Source organism: Neltuma alba, unplaced genomic scaffold (genome assembly GCF_004799145.2).
Source record: "Neltuma alba isolate B1F8T4 unplaced genomic scaffold, ASM479914v2 tig00011304_pilon, whole genome shotgun sequence".
Classification (NCBI taxonomy): domain Eukaryota; kingdom Viridiplantae; phylum Streptophyta; class Magnoliopsida; order Fabales; family Fabaceae; genus Neltuma; species Neltuma alba.
Window position 1 is genome coordinate 84901 of NW_021636013.1, and position 12763 is coordinate 97663.

Sequence of the window (12763 nt, forward strand, 5' to 3'; positions counted from 1 at the left end):
CCTTTTATCAACTATGAAGTAGTTAATGCAATATTTGTTTTATTCAGCTCAATAAAAATAATCTGAGTCAAATAAATGGACAAATATTTAATTTTATTACTAGCTTCCACACTTAAATATATCAAGTCCTCCATCTACACGTCATGTGTTTAAAAGAAAATTTCATGCAAAGAAGTTTCAAATGATTAAATTTTAAAATAGATTTAGTAATGATCTTTTAACAGGTTTTGATAACACTAACTGATAAATAATACTCCTCCAAACCTTAATATAAAATCTATTTAATTAATTTGATTAGAGTTAAAAAGTTAGATAAGTTAGTTAATTATAAAAAATATGACATATTTTTTTAAAACACCATAATCATTTTTCTTAATATCCTCCATCCCTCACTTATTTGATTATGATTAGGAAGTATCTATAAGAGTAACTCACAAAAAATTGATAAAAATGAAAAATAAATCTTGTATTTAGAACTAAACTAACTTAATAATTAAGTCTTATATTAAAAATAGGAGGAGTAATATATTTTTGTAAAAAATTCTCATAAACATGCCAAAAGAAATAAAAAAAATGCTCATGACAATTCTTGACGAGACATCCATATTGGCCATTTGAAGAGCGATGGGACCTAACCCAAAGACAAAAGTTACAGAATACCGCTTTTTGAAGCATCCATGCTGCACTGATACCGTAACACGCAACCACACTATTGGTAAATAAAAAAAAAAAAGTTTCCTATTTTTTTTAAGCTCATTTGATCTGCAAAGAAAATTGGACATAAATAAAATAATAATAATTTTTAATTATTTTATTGACCCGATGACGATGAAGTGTTGGGGAGGAGCAAGTGTACAATAGTGAGTCAGTCAGTCACTCGATTTCATTCCTAAAGTACAACTACACTAATTCCCAAGTCCATAAAGCGACATCAATTTTTCTTATAAAATGACATATCGACCATAATTTTTCTCTCCAAAAAAAAAAAATATCCTTGAGATCGATAACTCCTTCCCTTTAATGTTAGCCTTTTCTCAATAATTTCCAATCACCGACATTAGCCGGCGCCAGATTCTGACCGCTGAAACTCCGGTCACAACCAATGGCAGCAAGCAGTCAACGGAGGATTTTTTTGTTTTTGCTTCTTTTTTTTTTGTGTGTGGGGGGCCTCTCTACAAACAATAGGATCAGCTGGCAACAATCTAATATCAATAAAGTCCACTGGGGGAAAAATAAAAAAGTATGCCACGGAACTATTTAGAAATTTTCACATTTCAATGGTCTATCTTTCTGTGCTAATAAACTAATTTTAAAGAGTCAAACATAGTTCTTAGTAAAATACGTAAACTTCCAAGGAAAAAACATTGATTGAATTTTCCTGCGACACTCTTTAAGGAACTTCATAACAAATACTAAAGAAATTTACATACGATTCATCCTCTTTATTAATCACAATTGAGTGGAGAGAGGCAAAGAGGGAGATATGAAAGAGGATCTCAATAAGTAGGAGTCAATTCCAATTATATAGCTTCTTACCAAAGTCTAAAGCATCTCTTGACCAGAGAAAGCAGGCTCTACGAGAGACCCAAGCGCCCTCCCCCATAAAGGACCTTTCTCTACAACGATTTCTCCCTCACTGGCCAAAACATCCACTTGATAGCTCCTAAAACATACCAGTCATGCCATACTAAACAGGACCAACCTTTCTATGAGCAGTAGTTGCCGTTGTGGTGGCACCAATCCGACCATATTGAGCCTTCGTTGGTATTAGATTCGTGTCCATGGCTATTCGATCATCCTGTTCGATGCCGTTCACTCCTGCTCGTGTCATAAGAAAAGGGTTTGTATCAATATTAATAGCTATATCTGGAGCTATTTTGGCACGAACTTCAGAATGCGTGTGTTTGGCTTGCACAGATACACCCTTGTCAGACTCTGTTGTAGCTGACCTTTCTTGATTTCCAGAGCTCGATCTGTGGTAATAATAAGCAGGGTGAACAGCATGAGAAGGAAGCATCGAACCTCTGATAAATGTCCTTGGATCATAAGAGTCCTTGACCACACTCGCATACTCGTAAAAAACAACTGGCCCAACTACTTTTCCTGGTTTTGCTGAGAAGTAAGACAATGTCAGCAATTCAGTTATTCATAAATGTAAAACATTACCTAAACACAACAATAGTAATTCCATACCTATTGGGACTCTCAGCTGCCCCTGCATTGACCTTGTAACAGAAATTTCTGTGTCTCTGGGGTTCTTATTATATTCCTCAGATGTTTGCCTGTTCTTGCCGATATCTGATTGCTCTTTTGGTGGAACGATGTTTGAATGCACAACCGTTGACCTACCAATAGATCCGAGATATCAGTAAAACATACTAACTTCCCCTGAAGACTCTTGTAAAAAAATGCACATATTTGGCAGCAAACGATGCTGGCACAAACTGAGGATAATGTTAACCCATTGAAGTAATTTCCCCCCACACCCATATTGAAAGAGCAACATTAATCACAACTGGAAAATAAATTCAAGGGAGAATAGCTTCATCGCCATTAATTGACCACAATATAAACCCTTGCTTCTCAGAAACTGAAGGCAACACTTTCCAGGTTGGTGTACAACCTCCATAATACACTAGGCGTTTTTTCATCCAAGGAAATTGGAAAATACTGAGAGGCAATTAAATATTAATCTATAACATTTCTCAATGCACATACATAAGCAACAGAGCAAAAGGTAACAAACCTCTTTAGGAGTAGGCCGGTTTCAGATCAAAAGCAAGCAATCTTTCTAGTAATCGTAGAGCTAAAGGATCGGCATTAGGAAATTTTTGTGAAAATGGCACAGGTTGCTTTTTCTTCATGCTAGTCAGATATCTCCTCACCTTATCATTACGAACCAGCATCCAACATGGAAGAATGCCATGTGAAAAACAAGTTTAGCCAGAGACTAAAGCAAGCCTAAATAACAATTTTTTTCCACAAACACTGGAATGGTTATCAATTTACCTGAGATATTGCATCCAGTAAGGGAGTCCCAAGCAGATCAGTCATCAGATCCAACTGATGACGACATTTTTATCAGGGAAAAGTGGTTTTCCTGTAAGTACTTCTGCAAAGATGCACCCTATACTCCACATATCAATTGCCGGTAAATACTGCATTATGACATTAGGGGGGAAATTAAGCCTTTGCATTTTTCAAAGTCCCAAACGTGGTACAAAACTTGGCCTTCATCTTCAAGTTTATATATTTTTATATATTCCTCTTTATTTTTCATATTTATTTCCTTTCATTTTACTGAATATCTTAAATAGTCTGAGTAACTTCTTTCAATCAGTTATGTTGGGACAAGAGGAACGCAACAAAGAAATTGATGGGAAAGGAAGTAATACAGAGCATGCATGTGCAATTTCAAATGCATGTTTAATGATCTTGAACTAAGGTAGGGTGAGAAGACCACAAATAAGTCCATTTCTCGTTGTCACAAATAATCTAAATGAAGGGATACCTTTGAGTAAAATGATCCACAAAGCTCTGGAGCTCTATACCATCTTGTGGCAACATAATCCTATAGTTGCATATTGAGTAAGAATCAAAACACCGTCTTCTACTTTTGAAAATGATAAGTAAACTTAAAAACTAATATCATTTGAAGTGAAGAAAAAGCTAAAAAGAATAAAATAAAATAAAATAAAAACAGATAAATGGGTTGAATTGCATATCATCCAAAATCTAGTAGTTGGTGAGTCACTGAAGGCAACTCCAGCTAACTCAAAATCACAAATTTTGAGTTTACAATTTGTATTGGCCAATATATTCTTTGGTTTCAGATCTCAATGATAAATATTTGCTGCAATGTAACCATGTACCCAATTAAAAAAAAAAATCAAGAATAGAACAAAACAACTGCAAAACGGGCAAAGGAATAGCTTAAAATGAGTGAGGGAATAGTATGCAATGTTAGGATAAGAATGATGTCCATTTCATCACTTTCTTGACTTCCTTTCCTGACAATTCTCAATCTCTGTGGCGTTCGTCTTCTTATGGAGACTGTCATTTGACAGTCATTTAACTATTGCCTTCTCTATCTCTTGAGGAATTAGTTCTAATTGACTCTCATTTGACCAGCTTCAGCGTTCCTTCTGTTAAGAATGATGTCGATTTCAGCTCACTTTCTGGTATTTATCTTAGTCTAATATAGACTACTTGGTTGTTCAATCTTAGTAAAGACTTGCCCTATATTTATGTCGACTAATGCAACTTAAGAGGTCCGATTCCAGGTTTTTCAGGCTATCTGACAACAAACTCGAAGGATCAATGCATGATTGCTTAGGTAAACACAAATACTTAAAAAATATAACTCTATCTAATAACTCACTCAGTAACAGCATTCCTTCAAGTCTTGGAAACTCACCAGCTTTATCAGCTTTGGATCTTAGCTCCAATCACTTGAGTGGTACACTTCCAAAATGCCTTGTGAAGCCCTCTTTGGTTTTGGATTTGTCTCACAACTCATTCGAGATATCTCGGACTTGTTGCTAACCAATGCATTCGTATTTACATCATTTAATAAATTAGAAGGCAACCCTCCTCATATATCAGCAAATGTCTCTGGTTTGGATTTGGCTCACAACTTTTTCTCTGAATCTTTATCGCCTCTGTTCTGTCACACTGAGGATGAGAAATATATGTAGTGATATTTGGATATATCAAATAATTTTTTGACTGGAGTGCTTCCAGATTGTTGGGGCAATTTGCCATACCTGTCTTAAATATACTTAGAATATAATAAGCTATGCGGCGAAGTTCATATGGCTTTTATGTAGATATGCCATTGACTTTCCAGAACTTCAAATCTTTACTACTCATCAAACTGGAAGGAAACAATTTTTCTGGGAGTCTACCAAAATGGATGCCGCAAAATGTATCAGTAGTGAAATTGAGATCTAATCAATTTACAGGCAACACTCCTTCACAGCAATGTAGCCTCTCTTAAGTTGATTGTTTTGGACCTCGAACATAACAAGCTTTTATGGTCAATTCCTTATTGCCTTCACAATTTAACCAGCATGGTTTTAGGATTTTTGAATGATCTGTTCATCACGCAAAAAATACCTGCTGGTCTACTATTATCAGATGGCTTTGCAATGCCATTTAAACTCAAAAGTAATTTGCATACAAAGGGTCAAGAATTAGAATACAAGACAAGCCAATTCTTTATACGAAGTATTGACCTTTCGGCAAATAAACTATCTGGGAGAATTCCTAAGCAGTTGTTCAGGCTCAAACTGATACAATCAATCATTGAACTTGACGTATAATGATTTGACAGGAGAAATACCAGAGGAAATAGGAGAGATGAAAGACCTAGAGTATCTTGATTTCTCCTATAATAGTCTTCATGGGAATTAATATTCCTCAAAGCATGTCTAGTTTGTCTTTTCTAGGTGTTTTGAATTTGTCATGTAACAAATTCATGGGACAATTTCCACTGGGGACTCCACTTCAAAATTTTGATGCATGCAGTTACATAGGAAATCCTAAGCTTTGTCGACCTCCTCTTCAAAAGAACTGCACAACATAAGAAAAAGCAAATACAAAGCGTGTTGAAGAAAATGAGGATGATACTTTTTTGAAGTCATTGTATCTTGGTCTGGGAACTGGCTTTGCTGTGGGATTATTCTGGGTGATCTGTGGTTCTCTGATCCTGAACAAAGCATGAATACATACTTATTTTTGGTTCTTTAATGGCATGGTAGACCAAATCTATGTTGCTGTGAGCACAAAGCTTCGATGATCCTACTAAGTGGAAATAAGTTACAGCTCAGGTCAGTGAAGAAGTAATTTTTTTTCTTTATTTAAATTCAAAGTTCTTTTTCCCATTATGATATGCTAATTTTTTCTCAATGCTGAGTAAAAGTTACATAACTATAGGTTTATACGAACAATATCTGACATGTTTATCATGTAGCTATAATTGAGTCAGCAGTGAACTCATGCCATTCTATGAACCATAAAGTTCTAATCATTTTCATAAAATCTTTTAAACCTACTATGGTAGAAAAGAATGTAACCTAGTAAACATAGTATTACAGTAAAAAAGAATTTCACCGGTTAATATAAATGTTAATCATGATATTAAAAAAAAAAGTACAACTAATCAATAAAGGCCGTTTTATGGTTATAAAAAGTTCAAGGTATAGATATACAAGACTCGACATCACATTTTCATAGTAGAAAAGTGCCTTTTATTAGTTTATAGAGTAGAAAAGGATTAAATCTTATCTTTACTAAAGGCATTAGGCAAAACCTTCTAAGCTAACAAGTGGGTTGAGGCACTTTGACACCCACGACATCACAATTTATCCATAAACCTATAATTACTTCAAACGTATAGCATACCTGTTCATTCATAATCAATCATACTCATTTTAAAATATCCAAAATGATCAACCTAATTATCCAGAATATCATCAGCCAACTGTTGGGCTCAACTCAAAGATAAACATTTTCCTAAAAACATAATTCATAAGCTTCTATTGGCAGTATTTAAATAGATCCAATCATATATGGTGAACCATGGTTCGAATTCCCATTGAGAGATGTGCTCACATTTAGTGCCCGACAGTACTTCTAATAGAGGGATACCTATGCTTTAGCACAAAAAACAAAAAAGAAGATCCAATCCAGAGGTCATTAACCGTTTAGAGTTCAGCCCACAGTACAAATATTTCATGCCAAAAACAAAAATCACTAACTAAACGAGTTAATTGAAGGAAGCCCCAGCTAAAAGATTATTTGCAAACTTTAGTAAGAGTGGAAATTATAGTTCATGTGACTTTAATTTGAGGAATATCTAAAATACAATAAAGTTGTGATTGCTAATGAAAGAATTATACAATATAAATATATCGTCCCGGCAATATTAATAGTGTTTAAAGACTGACACATTCTTCAAATATTTTAAATGGGCCTTCGGATCAAGAAATTAAAGAAGATACATGATTCCCACCGAATTCCTTGCTTCTCAGAAATACAAGTTTTAGTATTTGGATTCAGACTTCATAGTCTTCTTCCCCCACCGATTTAGACTCCAAAGTCTATATTTCAGAATTTACATTCTTTTTCTTTTTTTAATGAAAACGATCAACTATATTGAAGTACTAAAAAGTGTATATATATATATACACACATACATACATACATATATATATATATTAAAACGCACTTTGGGGAATATAGCTCAAATAGGGGAAGACACAGAACAAACAGAGACCATGTGGACAAGTAAAAAACAAACAGTGAGATATGACTATTTATTTCAAAGATAAATATTTGTAACGTTGATGACTACTTCACGTTTCATACAAGCAAAGAAGAATTGGAAAAAAAAAAAGAAGAAAGAAAAAGTCGTAAAACTTGATGATTATGTATAATGACTCGGTTGGGCATTTATTTCACGGGCAAAGACTTGAGGGGAAAAAGTTGAAAGGGAGTTGACACGGATGATGATTTTTTTGTAAGGTATAAGAGGGTATTTATTATCTTTTCAATTCATGTTTTTAAATAAGGGTTGATTTGAAAATTTTTCATTCACAACATAGCTAATGATTCAAGGCAAAAATACAGATTGATTTTTTAACTTTGTTTAAGATTTCATTTTTGTTTCTTAATTTTATAAAACATTTTTCCCAGTTCTTGACCCTAACACAGTTAATCTTGAATAATGATCATTTTTGTGCCAATCATTGTAATCTTAAGAAATCAAATTTAATATATCCGCATCCGTGAATGTTTTGTCAACTATTAAAATTTTAATCTTGGCATTTTTGGTTAATAAAACTAGTGCAGTGTCTGAGTTAAAAGATTAAAAAATATTTTATAAAATTAAATCATCAAGATGAAACTTTGTGTAAAGTTAAAAAAGAATAAAAACTTTTGCTATCGTTTAAATTTCTCATCTTAATTTTAGTCAGATGGTTAGAAATGATTTCTATATAGAAGTTAAAAGAAGTGTAGTTGGAAAGTAGTGAAATTGCTTGGAAAAGAATTGAAAGACCGTAAAAGCATTCGCGAACTTTAGTTGATGCAATTTCGCAGAAGGAGATAAGAAGGGACGCTCCTCTGTGGGTTCCATTAATCACAAAACAGAATTAAGGATGAATCTGCGATTCCAGAGGAACCGAAGACGAAGACTTGATACTCTTTGCATAAAGTGATAGACCATGATTTGGGGCAAAGACTTGGAAAATAAGGTTGGAAGACTTGGAAAATAAAGTCGGAAGACTTTGAGAAAAGGTGGGAAGGCTTTTGTCAGGCAAACAAAAAAAATTGAGGAAAATTAAGCTATACAAATATATATACACAATCTAATTATAATATGAGAACTAGTTTGACTTTCAATTTGGTATTAAATATAAGACATCAATCCATTTTATTTCTCATATTTATATATTTTTAATGGTGATGAAGAAAACTACAAGGGTTAAGATACTATTTTAACCCTAATCTGATTTCTCAGTTGTAATTTTAACTTTTCTCTTTTTAGTTATGCAATTTTCACCCTGATTTTTTTCGGTGCAGTTTTGACCCTGATGGGTAAAATTGCACCCCAAAAAAATCAAGAATAAAACTGTACCTGAAAAGTAAGATCAAGGGCAAAATTAGTCCACTGAAAAAATTAGAGGTAAAATTGTACATGAGAAATAAATTCAAGGTCAAAATTACACCTTAACCTAAAAAAAATAAAAGGAGCAAGCTATACAAATATTTTTTATTTATCTAAAATATTCCCTTTAATCATTTGTAATTGAAACTACTTCTATATAAAGCCCTAATTTAATATATGCAATAAATATGTATGGTTTGAGGAGAAATTATAAATTTAAAAGATAAAATAAATTAGAGTCTTATATTTAAAATCAAAATAAAAATCACAATAAGCTTTTGTAGTAAGTACCAGATGGAGTAATATTATAAAGTTTAAAGTGGCTCAAAAAAAATCTTTCAAACTAAATTTATGTTAATTTGTTGCTGTAAGTTTTATTAATTTCGGGTGCTTAGCTTTGTTTCCAAACAATGGTCATTCTATAATTTCAATAAAATATTAATTATTTGCTTGACAACTTTATCCTTCAGTAAGGAGAGATGGAAAAAAAAAAAGACTTTAAGGTGCAAAATATTATATGGGTGAAATTAAACGGAGAAAATGTCACATGCATGTATTTAATACAGCAGCATGGATTGTGAGTGATGTTTATTGTTGTGCGCGGACACTCAGGAATCAGGATACCTTGCCGTGGCAATTGACGGTGGCGATTCATTTGAAATTGAGGATGTTTTATCCAATTACTTTGATGACAAATAAATGTTAATTCTTCTAATTTTTAATATAAAAGTTGCTTAACTAATTTATATAGCTTAAAAAATAAGATAAATTAGTTAATTTTCAGAAATGTGATGTAATCCCCCCAAAATAATCCTCTGTAAAATTAGACCCTATATCAACTTATAAGCTAGATAAATTAGTTAGGAAAAAAAAGATATAAGAGACAAAATAAACTGAAATTTTATATTTTGAACTAAATTTAACCCTTGACTAGCTCTTATATTAGCAATAAAAAGGAGTGTTATTTAAAATCCATAAATTGAAGTACTCTTTCGTCTTTGAAATATTCATTTAAATACTCAATTGCCAAAAATACTATTCCCTCCCTTTTTTATTATAAGAGACAATTAACCAAAAAAAACACATTGGTCAGAAAATTAGTTAAAAATAATAAATAAGCAAAAAAATGTAATCTATTTTTGTTAAAAAAATATCTTCAAAGTGTCTCCTATAATAGAAACATGCCCTTTTCCAGGGAAGTGTATTTTATAAATAGAAATGGAGGGGGTAACATTCATGGAAAGTTGAACCGAGCTTTAGCGTGTCAATATATGTGTCTGTCCCTTGTGATTACCAATTGTTTGTGTCATTTAGATTTTGCTGTTAATTATATAAACTCGAGCGCGGATGATGGGTGGGGAAGAAGCAATGAATTGAAGAGAATAATTGTCTCCAAATCCTTTTACATTTACTGCGGGTATTTAATATAAAAGTTAGTTAACTAATTTGAGTAAATTAAAAAGATTTGTTAAGTTAGTTATTTGTAATAAATACAAGTTGAATCCCTAGAATACCAGTAACTAGAACTAAGATTTGATAGAATCTTTAATATATGTGACTATTACAATGACTGCTTTAAAATAAAAGATAAAATGAACTGGAGTCTTATATTTAGGATCAAAATGAAAGTCAAACTAATTCTTATATTAGAGATCGAAGCTAGTATAATTCAGTCTTAAAGCAGATAAAAACAAATAATTTAAAAGCAATGAGAACTGATGAGGAGTAATTCATAGCAATTCAAAAAGGCGGTGGACGGGGCATGATACAATTATTACTCATTTCACAGCAATTTCTTGAGAAAAAGTAATTCAAAAGCAATGGGAACTGCTGAAGATTCTTAAAAAATTCATGAAGCTATATAAAATAATAAAGATCGATCAGTAGGGCCTCGAAAAGCTTAAACACAGCCAAAAAGCAAGTTCAACACATAAAAATGACACACGTATACCCCAACAAACAAACAGAGAGAAAAAGAAAAGCTTCATTATTTATTCCAAAAACTCTGCAATATGTGTTTAGGAAAATGTGGGAGCGATCAATGAGAACTTCATTATATATGAAGACTAATTAAGTTTATATAATATAATTTTGGAAAACGCACAAAAAAAAACAATGTAGATATTAATTATTTATTTAAGAAGAACAAGATTTCTATTTTAGAATGGTTTGGATTCCAAAGGAGCAAATATTCTTAATAAAACGAAACGGTTCAATTTAATTAAATAATTAAAATTCGTTCAAAATAAACATTTTAACGTCTAAAAGTAAGAGGATAATATTTAAGTAAAAAAATCAAATTTCATATTGAATATATTATTTTATACTAATAGCATTATAAAACTTGTTAATCGCGTTATTAAAGTCGTAAAAGTGCTATTTTTTAAATTTTTTAGACAATTTATTATTAACTGTTATACCGAATTTGTTAATAGCATTACAAATTTCATGATACGTATATGATTCCCCTGGTATTCCTTTTCAAATAAAGACAAATTTTAGTATTTACATTCAGACTTCATAGTCTTTTCCCCCTCAACGATTCAGAATTCATATCATATATTTCAGAATTTACATTTCTTTTTTTTTTTTAATGAAATCGATCAACTTTATTGAAGTATCTCTCTCTCTCTCACACACACACACACATATAAACAGACACACACATTAAAACACATGCTGGGAAATACTTTCAGGTTCCCTCGGCAGGGAAGATTTTAGTGATGAAAAATTATAAGAGTGTATATTTAATCTTTGGTTAAAAAAAAAAGGTATATTTAGTCATCTGACTTGAAATAAAATTTTAGTTTGGTCTCGTAATTTTATAAAATATCTTTAACCTTCTAATCCTAATTTAATAAAATCTTAGGTCTCACATAATAATTTTGTATGCCAATTATTATTATTTTTAAAAAATTAAACATAATATTTTAGCATTTAGAAATATTTTATTAATTGCACAAACAATAGCGAATCACTTGTAGCGTTTCGTGTTCGATGGGTAATTAACTATTTACCCATTTCATAGCAATTTCCTGAGAAAAAAGTCATAACTGAAAAGCAACGGGAACCCACTAACAAGAATTTGAGGCAAAGACTGGGAGGGGAAAAAAAGGTGAGAAGACTTGGAAAAAATATTGGAAAACTTCTGTGAATTGGTCAAGAAAATAAAATTAAGAAAGTAACCTTTAGACATATATTTTGTATTTTGAGAAAATTAAAAGGATATTTTTCTTCTATTTTTGAGAACTAAATGTAAAGTCTCTTAAGTTTTGCTGAAATTATACAAATATTCATTTTATTTTTAAGTGCTTTTATAAACCTTCATATTAATCTCCTTCTATTCTCTTTTTTTTTTAAAAAAAAAAAACTTCATATCAATCTCCATCTATTCTCTTTTTTAAAAAATAAAAAGAGTAAGCTATACAAATATTTTTGAGAAAATTGTAGAGTTTTTCTTCTATTTTTGAGCATTAATGTAAATTCTTTTAAATTTTGCAAAAATTTTATAACTTTCATTCTATTTTCAAGTGCTTTTATCAGCCTTACTCCCAAAAAAAGAAAACAGATTTAATTTTATCATTCTCCTTCAATTTTTTTTTGTTTTAAATCATGCAAACCTTCCATCCACCTTCAAAATCAACTTATCATGAAAAGGGGAAGAACTAAATCTTCAAAAACATTTAGAACAAGTTCTTGTATTTTATGTTTTTTGTTTGGCATAGTTTTATAGATTTTGAGAATAAAGAGAAATTTGTCTTAATAACTGAAGGAAAAAAAATCACGCAATTTATTTTTAATTAGGAAAAAAAACAATTTAATGTAAAATTTTCTATAAAAAAATTAATGGCTAGAGAATATGTCTAATGCTTTAACTATATACATAATTTTAGTTTAGTCCTTGAATTAAATTTAAAAAGTATAGTTTTAGTCATCTAATAATCGTTAGTTTTAAATGATAATCTTTTGTAATAAGTATGATTGTTTTGAAAATTATATTAAATTTTAGAATTTCTTGTTAATATTTAAAATCCCAATATTATTATTTTTTGTTAATGGTTTTAGAACTAAATAACTGAAAATATGTTTTTT

The 12763-nt window shown here is 31.2% G+C and overlaps 2 pseudogenes; both read right to left on the minus strand.

Annotated features, from left to right (window-relative positions):
• Positions 1–1616: 1616 nt before the first annotated feature.
• LOC114711641 (mitogen-activated protein kinase 20-like) overlaps positions 1617–12763 on the minus strand; it is a 64337-nt pseudogene continuing 53190 nt past the window's right edge.
• On the minus strand, positions 1638–4519 carry LOC114711635 (mitogen-activated protein kinase 20-like; annotated as a pseudogene).